An 11504-nucleotide genomic window follows, 5' to 3' on the forward strand; every position below is an offset into this window, starting at 1 on the left:
TTGCATTTCTATACACTAACAATGAACGATCAGAAAGAGAAATTAAGGAAACAATCCCATTCACCATTGCAACAAAAAGAATAAAATACCTAGGAATAAACCTAACCAAGGAGGTAAAAGACCTGTACTCAGAAAACTATAAGACACTAATGAAAGAAATCAAAGATGATACAAACAGATGGAGGGACATACCATGTTCTTGGATTGGAAGAATCAACATTGTGAAAATGACTATACTACCCAAAGCAATTTACAGATTCAATGCAATCCCCATCAAATTACCAATGGCATTTTTCACAGAACTAGAACAAGAAATGTTACCATTTGTATGGAAACGCAAAAGACCACGAATAGCCAAAACAATCTGGAGAAGGAAAGACGGAATTGGTGGAATCAGGCTTCCTGACTTCAGGCTATACTACAAGGCTACAGTGATCAAGACAGTATGGGGACTTCCTAGGTGGCGCAGTGGATAAGAATCTGCCTGCCAATGCAGGGGACCAGGGTTCGAGCCTTGCTCCAGGAAGATCCCATATGCCATGGAGCAACTAAGCCCGTGTGCCACAACTATTGAGTCAGCACTCTAGAGCCTGTGAGCCACAACTACCGAGCCCATGTGCCACAATTACTGAAGCCCACTTGCCTAGAGCCTGTGTTCCGCAACAAGAAAAGCCACAGCAGTGAGGAACCCGCGCACCATAATGAAGAGTAGCCCCCGATCTCTGCAACTAGAGAAAGCCCATGTGCAGCAACGAAGACCCAATGCAACCAATAAACAAATAAAATTAATTAATTAAAAAAAAAAAGGACAGTATGGTACTGACACAAAAACAGATATATAGATCAATGGAACAGGATAGAAAGCCCAGAGATAAACTACGGTCAACTAATCTATGACAAAGGAGGCAAGGATATACAATGGAGAAAAGGCAGCCTCTTCAATAAGTGGTGCTGGGAAAACTGGACAGCTACATGTAAAAGAATGAGATTAGAACACTCCCTAACACCATACAGAAAAATAAACTCAAAATGGATTAAAGACCTAAATGTACACGGGTTCGATCCCTGCTCCAGGAAGATCCCACTAAAAAAAAAAAAAAAGACCTAAATGTAAGGCCAGACACTATAAAATTGCTAGAGGAAAACATAGGAAGAACACTCTTTGATGTAAATAACAGCAAGATCTTTTTTGATCCGCCCCCTAGAGTAACGGAAATAAAAACAAAAATAAATAAGTGGGACCTAATGAAACTTCAAAGCTTCTGCACAGCAAAGGAAACTATAAGCAAGACAAAAAGACAACTCTCAGAATGGAAGAAAATATTTGCAAATGAATCAACAGACAAAGGACTAATCTCCAAAACATATAAACAGTTCATGCAGCTCAATATCAAAAAAACAAACAACCCAATCAAAAAATGGGCAGAAGACCTAAATAGGCATTTCTCCAAAGAAGACATACGGATGGCCAAAAGGCACATGAAAAGCTGCTCAACATCACTAATTATTAGAGAAATGCAAATCAAAACGACAATGAGGTATCACCTCACACCAGTCAGAATGGGCATCATCAGAAAATCTACAAAGAGTAAATGCTGGAGAGGGTGTGGAGAAAAGGGAACGCTCCTGCACTGTTGGTGGGAATGTAAATTGATACAGCCATTATGGAGAATAGTATGGAGGTTCCTGGCAAAACTAAAAATAGAGTTACCATATGACCCAGCAATCCCACTGCTGGGCATATACCCAGAGAACGCCATAATTCAAAAAGACACACGCACTCCAATGTTCATTGCAGCACTATTTACAATAGCCAGGACATGGAAGCAACCTAAATGTCCATTAACAGATGAATGGATAAAGAAGATGTGGTACATATATACAATGGAATATTACTCAGCTGTAAAAAGCAAGGAAACTGGGACATTTCTAGAGACATGGATGGACTTGGAGACTGTCATACAGAGTGAAGTGAGTCAGAAAGAGAAAAACAAATACTGTATATTAATACATATATGCGGACTATAGAAAAATGGTACAAATCAACTGGTTTGCAAGGCGGAAATAGAGACACAGATGTGGAGAACGAACGTATGGACACCAAGTGGGAAAAGTGGGGAGAGTTGGGGGGGAATGAACTGGGAGATTGGGATACCAAATTGTACACTCTAAATATATGCAGTTTATTGTATGTTAACTGTATCTCAATAAAAAAAAAAAAATGTCAGGGACTTCCCTGGTGACGCAGTGGTTAAGAATCCGCCTCCCAATGCAGGACACACAGGTTCAATCCCTGCTCCAGGAAGATCCCACATGTCTCAGAGAAACTAAGCCCGTTCACCACAACTACTGAGCCTGCACTCTAGAGCCCAAAAGCCACAACTATTAAGCATGAAGCCCACAAGCCTAGAGCCCATGCTCGGCAACAAGAGAAGCCACTGCAATGAGAAGCCCGTGCACCACAATAAAGGGTAGCCCCCGCTCACCACAACTAGAGAAAGTCTGCACACAGCAACGAAGACCCAATGCAGCCAAAGATATATAAATAAATAAATAAATAAATAAATGTCAAAACCGTTCTGAGCTTACAGACTGTACAGAAACAGGCAGCAGGACATAGTTTGATGATCCCTGACCTATGCAATCTGCTCCCAGAGTCCCTGGTCTTAAGCATTATGCTAGACTTACCCTTTTGAAAAATAAAATTTAAAGATTTCCTTAAATATTTTAAACTACATTGTATTTAGTACACGTATTCTAAAGCACTTTAAATGCCTGACAGGACACACAACCCTATCAGGCAAAAATCCTTCTAAACCCTCATTCAACCCTATAGGTCTAATAAATCAAACTTGTAAACATTTATCAAATTACCTTAGACCTCTTAAAATCTCAAGTATAAAACTTTAGTTCCCAAATTGAAGGCCAATACATTAGATTCTCTTAAAGACCAAACATTTTAATTCATAATGTCACTTATATACCTTTGGAAAGCAAATTTACTGGCTCAGGTAGGTCAGAATTACTGGGTTAAATTTGTGACCACAGCACAGGTACCTAAAGTCAGAGATTTGAGACCAAGTCAGAAAACTTAGGATCTACATACTCCCAAACAATGCTGTGTGAATCACAAGTGAACACTCTCAACCCTTTTTTTTTTTTTTTTTTTTTTTTGGCTGCATTGGATCTTCATTGCTGCACACAGGCTTTCTCTAGTTGTGGTGAGCGAGGGCTACTCTGTTGCAGTGCTTGGGCTTATTGCGGTGGCTTCTCTTGTTGTGGAGCACAAGCCCTAGGCTTGCGGGCTTCAGTAGTTGTGGCGCACAAGCACCAGAGAGCAGGCTCAGTAGTTGTGGTGCACAGGCTTAGTTGCTCCTCGGCATATGGGATCTTCCCAGACTAGGGATCGAACCTGTGTTCCCTGCACTGGCAGGCGGATTCTTAACCACTGCACCACTAGGGAAGTCTCAACCCGTTTTTAGAGTTGAGTTCTGTCTCCTGTGTCATGGATCCCCAAGGCCATCTCCTTCAACTGATAATGATACACAACTCACAAGTTACAATCTTAACTAGTTTTTATTGTCTCATTTAGGTGCAGTTAATTTCTTTCACAACTTCACTTGGGTAAATGAATGTCTTTACTTCGGAAGTGTTGAGTTACTTTGTAGCTTTTGCTTGGGAGAAAAGTTGGAAATGAGGAATATGCCCCATCTGATTTGATTCTTAAGGTTTTTTTGATGATGTAAGATGCAGTGTAATGGAAATATCCATGCTCTGGAAATTGCAAATCAAGGTACCATCTTCACACATGGACATTTAGAAGGGCTTATTGCTTACATCCTCCTGTCACCCTCAGTTGACATCATCGGCAGAGACAGCTTGACAAGGGAAGAAAGCTGTATGTGAAGTGAGATGCAGGAAATCCCAAAGCTGGGCTCATCTAAATACACATGGACAAAGCTCACTTTGCTTTAAAAGTGTTCAGAGTAGTGAAATCTAGATATACCCAGGTGTATCCAGCACAACCAACGTAGGTTTGGGTACCTAACTCCATCCCCTGGACGCATAGCAGGGAATTCCCCCCAGAGAGCAACAAGGACTGTTGTGCATATTCCCTTTATCCCTGCTTGGAGCAGAATCTTACCACCTTAAGCAATAGAGGGAAGATTCAGTCTATGTCACCCTTGCCAAAATCCAGTTGGGACCCCTTTTATCCTTTCTCCCCTCAAAGAATGGAAGGAAAGAAGGAAGGAAGGAAGGAAGGAAGGAAGGAAGGAAGGAAGGAAGGAAGGAAGGGGGGAAGGAAGGAAGGAAGGAAAAAAGAAATCAAGGTTTTTGACTTCGGGGTATTTCCCCAGATGAGTGGTTTTGCTCCCTTTTCAGGATATTTCACAAGATATCTATAGCATACACAGATATACAATGTGTTTGTCTGTATATTGACTTGTTTGTTGGGAGAAGACTTCTGCTTTGGGGAAGATGGCTTAGACATGCTTTTTTCTATTGCTCCCATTAAATACAATTGAAAACCCTGGACATTATATGTAAAACAAACATAAGAAGATTCTGAAAGGTGGAAAAAAGAAAGCAGACTGGCTAGGACCTTAGGACCCAAGAAACAGCATGGTAGTGAGTTCCGTGGGTTTCTTTTTTGCCTCATACATCCCAGACTGGGTGCTAGATAAGTCAGCAACCTGGAAACACCAGCATGCACAGACCAAAAAAAAAGCTCTGATAAAACGGAAACTTCTAGACAATAACCACACTGCTCCAGCCTAACACCAACTAAAAAACTGTGGTGCCACTCTCACCCACACCAGCAAAGGCCTAGAGGGAAGCCTAGACTTCCAACCTCATGAGACTATAATGAGACAGCCCACCCTAGGGTGGTGTCAGAGAAGGCCAGGTAAGGAGCCCATTCCCACAGGCCAGTAATGAGGCTCTCCCCCAATCCCAGCAGTGTTGGTGAAGACCACATGAGATGCTGGAACTAACCCCCCTGCCCAGCCCAGCATTAGGTAGAATCCTCAGCCCCTCAAGTGTCAATGGAGGCCAAATGGAGAATCTGGACTTCTACTTTCACATGGTAGTAATGAGGCAGTGCCCCTCCTTTCCCTGCAAGAGTGGTGTACAAAATAAGACATTCAAACAGAAGGCTTAAAGAAGATCCAGAGTCTATAACAAAATGCAAAAATATTCAGGTTTCAATAAGAAATCACTCATCATACCCAGAACCAGAAAGATCTCAAACTGAATGAAAAATGTCAACCAATAGATGCCAACACTAAGATGACAGAGATACTAGAATTATTTTCAGGCAGCCAAGATAAATATGCTTGAACAAGCAATTACAAACACACTGAAACAGATGACATAGAGAGTGCCTCAGCAAAGAAATAGAAGCTATCGAGAAGAACCAAATGAAAACTTCAGAACTGAATTAAAAGCCGAGCGAATGAGCTCAATGGTAGAATGGATAGGAGAGAGGAAAAAAATAATCCAGTGAACTAGAAGATAGGACAGTAGAAATTACCCAATCTGAACAACAGAGAAAAATTAGACCAAAAAAATGAACAGAGCCTCAGGGACCTGTGGGCTTATAACAAAAGATGTAACATTTGTGTCATTATAGCCCAAGAAGGAGAGGAGAAAGCAGGGACAAGGCTAAAAAAAGTACTGAAAGAAATAATGTCTGAAAACTTTCAAATTTGGGAAGATACATAATCCTACAGACTCGTGAAGCTGAGCAAAGCCCAAACAGGATTAACCCAAAGGAATATATGCAAAGATACATCATAATTAAACTTCTGACAACCAAAGACAAAGAAAAATTCTTGAAAGCAACCAGAGGAAAATGACACCTTGCCTGCAGGGTCAAAAACAATTCAAACAACAGCATATTTCTCATCAGAAACCATGGAGACCAGAAAAAAGTGGCACAATGTTTATCGTGTTCAAACAAAAGAACCATTAACCCAGAATCCTATGTCATTAGGACACATTAACCCTATAATACTAGTTTTCTATTGCTGCTATTAAAAATAACCACAAATGTAATGGCTTAAAACAACAGAAACTGATTCTCTTACAATCCTGGAGGTCAGAAGTCTGAAATGGGTCTCTCTAGGCTAAAAGTAAAGTGTCAGCAGAGCCATATTCCTTCTAGAGGCTCTAGGGGAAAACCTATTTCTTTGTCTTTTGAGACACTAGAGGCTACCCACATTCTTTGGCTCACGTCTTCCTCCCTCCATCCTCCATTCATCCAGCACGGTCAGGCCAAGTTCTTCTCACACTACCATCCCTCTGGTTCTCTCCTTTCTGCCTCCTTCTTCTAATTATAAAGACCTTTGTGATTACATTGGGCCCACTTCGATAATCCAGGATAATTTCCCAATATTAGGTTCAGCTGATTAGCAACCTTTATACGTCTGCAAACTTAATTCCACTTTGCCTAAAATAGTCACAGGTTCTAGGGATTATGACATGGACATCTTTCAGGGGACATTATTCTGCACCACACTCAATTAAAATATGCTTCAGAAATGAAGAGAAAGGGACTCCCTGGCGGTCCAGTAGTTAAGACTTTGCCTTCCAATGCAGGGGGTGTGGGTTCAATCACTGGTCAGGGACCTAAGATGCCACATGGCTTGCAGCCAAAAAACCAAAACATAAAACAGAAGCAATATTGTAACAAACTCAATAAAGACTTTAAAAATAAAATAATAGTGCAACCAGTAGATATCTACATTACTTTAAAAAGAAAGAAAGATGGGCTTCCTAGGTGGCACAGTGGTTAAGAATCTGCCTACCAGTGCAGGGGACATGGGTTTGATCCCTACTCCAGGAAGATCCCACATGCCACAGAGTAACTAAGCCCGTGCACCACAACTATTGAGCCTGAGCTCTAGAGCCCATGAACCACAACATTGAGCCTGTGAACCACAACTGTTGAGCCTGTGAACCACAACTGTTGAGCCCATGAGCCACAACTATTGATCCCATGTGCTGCAACTACTGAAGCCCATGTGCCTAGAGCCCATGCTCCGCAAGAAGAGAAACCACTGCAATGAGGAACCCACACACCACAATGAAGAGTAGCTCCCGCTCGACCCTGTGTGCAGCAATGAAGACCTGATGCAGCCAATAAATAAATAAATCAAAAAAAAAAGACTGTGTTTTAAAGAGAGAGAGAGAGAGAGAAAGGAGGGAAGGAGTGGGGGGAGGGAGGAAGGAAGAAATGAAGGACAAAATCAAGACATTTTCCATGAGGGAAAACTAAAGAGAATCTGTCACCAGCAAACCTACCTTAAGTGACTGGCTAAAGGAAATTCTCTAAGAAAAACTCTTGGGACATCATAAAAGAAGAAAGAATACAGTAAGCAAAAATATGGATCTATACAACAGGCTTGAGTTTTCTAAAATAAGTTTGACAGTTGAAACAAAATTATACCACTGTTGTTTGGAATAAGCACCAGCTAAAGGCATGAAACTTGGCTTTGAATTGCAATTCTCCCACTGGTTAGTTATACTCACCATCTACGAGTTGCAGTAACTTTGGCCTGACACCTCATCTTCTCGTCCTTCTCACCTCGGCGGATAGGACTCAATAGATCTCTAAAGGGCCTCCATCTATAAACGCTGTGATGTTAGGCTGTGACTGCCATGCAGTGAATAATGTCAAATGCCCTGTATAAAAGCCAACGTGATAGTCCATTTAAATTCATTAATTCAGCAAGTATGTGTTGAACACAAACCCCTATGCTAACTCCCTAATTCCTTATTATTTACACTGGTAAGAGGCATTTACCTGATACTAACAGTACCTTTAAATCCCCCTCTCAGGGCTTAACCTTACCTATCCCTCCACCAGCATCACACACATACACTTCCTGCCCTTAGAGGCATTCTAAAAGAAGCTGCTCCCACCCAGCTTCCCAATCTGACTTCCACTGAGACCCCTACTGCATTCAGTGGTTCTGAAAAGGGTCACGTCAAAAAAAACGAGAAGACAAGCCACAGACTGGAACAAAAAATTTGCAAAACACGTCTGATAAAGGACTGGTATCCAAAATATGAGAACACTTAGAAGAAAACAAACAACCCAGCTTTAAAATGGGCAAAAGATCTGAGCAGACATCCTACCAAAGATGATATACAGATGGCAGAGAAGCATATGAGAAGATGCTCAATGTCATACGTCATTAGGGAAATGCAAATTGAAGCAACAATGATATACTACTACACACCTATTAGAATGGGCAAAATTTAAAACTCTGAGAACACCAAATGCTGGTGAGTTGTGGAGCAAAAGAACTCTCATTCACTGCTAGTGGGAAGGCAAAATGGTATAGCCACTTTGGAAGACAAAACTAAGCATATTCTAACCATAAGAGCCAATAATAAAGATACACATGAGGAAGAATAAGGTGAGAAAATTTACTTTACCAGGTATCAAGACTTATAAACAATATGGTATTTGGTACCATAATAGATAACTTGATGTATTGACAAATACACTGATTTATTGAGCAGAAATCAGTTTGTCATGGGATTTCCCTGGAGGTCCAGAGGTTAAAATTCCATGTTTCCACTGCAGGTGGCATGGGTTCGATTCCTGGTTGGGGAACTAAGATGCTACATGCCACATGGCGAAGCTGAAAAAAAAGAGAGAGAGAGAAATCAGTTTGTCATTACATAGTAAAGGTGTACATGACCAAACCTCTATCACTCTTACCTCGTAAAACACTTACACATAAGTGTCTGCTGGTATACAGGTACAAGAATGTCCACAGCAGCACTGCCTATAATATTCCCAAATTGGAAACCAAGAAAAAAAAAAAGTTGAACTCCAGTGCAGTCATAGCAAAGGTTGTGGGGAGGAGAGAGTGTTCAGATAAATTGTGTCTTTAGCTCATAGGTCACCAGATGAGTCACGTGGAGGAGACCATACACCAACTATCCTGGATGGGACTTGGATGTGTCTCTTGGGAAGGGGTGGGGCAGCGGGGGAGAGTGTATTCTCCATGTAGGAAGAGGGGTGAAACAGATATTGCACCAAAAATACCAGAAGGATGGACTGTTGCAGAGACTGCCAGCTGAGTAATTAAACCTCATTCCTCCTCATCTTGGGCGCACAGCTAAACTACATTTCTCAGCCGCCTCAGCTATTAAGGTGGCCAAATGACTGGATATTAGCAGTGGAAACTGAGCAGGCTGATAAACACTCTTTCCAGGCCTGGCCTGTTAAGTACCCCCATGTGCCATTGTCTGATTCTTGCTCTTCCCAGCTTCGTGCAGCCAGCCATGCACAGTGACCCTGGGAATTCTGTGTTGGAAATGGCAGAGGCACTAGATGGATAGAGCCTGGGTCTCTAATTCAAAAGTGCTTGTCCCAAGCAAAATTGTGTTCCCAAAATCTGGAACAATACCTTATACAATCCAGACCTATATTTGATCAGGTCCATATTCCCCCATCTTAAACTTTAGGGGCCAGATATGTTTCGGTATCCAGAACTTTGGGGATTTTATTGAAGTAAATACAGTACATATATTACTTACCTTCCCCAGCCAGGTCTGGGGCAGCCCCCAGGAATCATGCATATTAATACTTCTGAAAAAATATGAATATTTACCTTGAGATGAAGTCTATAAACAGTTTCACCTGTTCAGGGCAGGATACATTTTGGCATCAGACTAATTAAAAACACTTTTGGTTTTCAAAATTTCAAGGATTTCAGGATTGCAGGTGAGAGACTGTGTGACTATGCAGCCAAAGCCCGTAAAGACTTAGAAGTAACTAAAGAAAATGAATAATCAGGGTCAGGCTATGCCAGTGACTATGAATTTAAACTCCGTTGAAGGGATTCTCCAATCAGGAGGCTGATGTGGTGTAATACTCACCTTCCATTGGCTCAGCCTTTTAACTAACTTAATAGCGGAGGAGTCTGGGAAATGTAGTTTAGCTGAATGCCCACAAGGGGCTGGACTAAGGTTTGGTAAGCAGCTGGTGATCTCTACAACAGTCCACCCTCCTGGTCACCAGTGTCAGGCTATAGCAAAGACTATGAAAATTAAACTCCAAAGGGTTTTCCAACCAAGAAGTTGGTGTAGCTGTTTCAATCTTCCAGTTTCAGTTGTTCCCTCATGGACACTACTGCAGCTGACTCCAGGCTCCATACTTAGAACCATTACACTATCACTGAGAATCTTCTCTGTGGAATTGCCCCAAATGGAAAATCTGAGCTGCAATAAACGCCCTCCACCAGACTGAAACTCAGCTTTTTGTACAAACCTTAGATTTAAGTGCTACCGCTTATCACAGAAAGACTTCTGTTATAACATATGGGCATCAGTCATTTTTGATAATTCAGGGAAAAAATCATCACTACTATAAGCATTGATACTGATGAGATTTTTGTTAAAACTACTTGAATATTTGGAGCCACTGAAATCTTCCTTAACCTGTAAATGAAAAACTACTTTAGAAAAATATGTTGGATCTGTCTTACCTGTTAAATTCTCCTTGGGAGATGTCTCTCTTCCTCTCAGTTGTGTCCTGGATAGGAGCTCCCTCCTGGCATCCCCTGTCTTGTTTGAGCCATGCATTCTGCATCTCAGATTTCTTTAGATCCAGTCACTCTTTCTGATCCAAAAACTGATACCAGCTCCACAAATACCCCATCATTGTGAATATTCACAATGTCTAATGCCTGTAGAAAAGACTATTTCCAGTTACCTGGGGTTTTAATATTTAATTTATTAAAATTGTAATTATAAAACATGGTTTTGCTTAAACCTTGAAATTTAACTTACAAATCTTGAAATTCTATTTATAAATGTACTAAATTTTTTAAAATTACTTCCACTTGTTCTTTGATTGATGTTTAACTCAACATGAATGGATTTAAATTTCCTTAGCAATTAGTCTCATCTACAAAGTTAGTAAAATTTCCATAACTGTTTTACACCATATTCATATGCTTAATATATCTGATATTTTTCCCTTCATGCACTTCAATTGCCTGACAAGGTAGACTTAAAATACAAAATCTTTCTTATAACACAAGCAACTCTTGTAAGTCTAATTACTTAATTTACCATGTTCTGCTGTTTGATTTCTCTTGAATGTCCTAATACTGTTTATAAGCTTGAGCAGTCTTATACCTTTCAACTAAAAATCATAACTCTAAAATCAACAGATATTTCAAGGTGGAAACAACAAAGCTTAAATTCACACGAATTTTTAAACTTATCTTTTTTAAAATTTATTTATTTATATATTTATTGGCTTCATTGAGTCTTTGTTGCTGCGCACGGGCTTTTTTCTAGTTGCAGTGAGTGGGGGCTACTCTTTGTTGTGGTGCACGGGCTTCTCATTGCAGTGGCTTCTCTTGTTGTGGAGTACGGGCTCTAGGCGTGCCAGCTTCAGTAGTTGCAGTACATCAGCTCAATTGTTGTGGCTCATGGGCTCTCGAGCACAGGCTCAGTTGTTGTGGTGCACAGAC

This window comes from Hippopotamus amphibius, chromosome 12 (assembly GCF_030028045.1).
Source record: "Hippopotamus amphibius kiboko isolate mHipAmp2 chromosome 12, mHipAmp2.hap2, whole genome shotgun sequence".
Taxonomy (NCBI): domain Eukaryota; kingdom Metazoa; phylum Chordata; class Mammalia; order Artiodactyla; family Hippopotamidae; genus Hippopotamus; species Hippopotamus amphibius.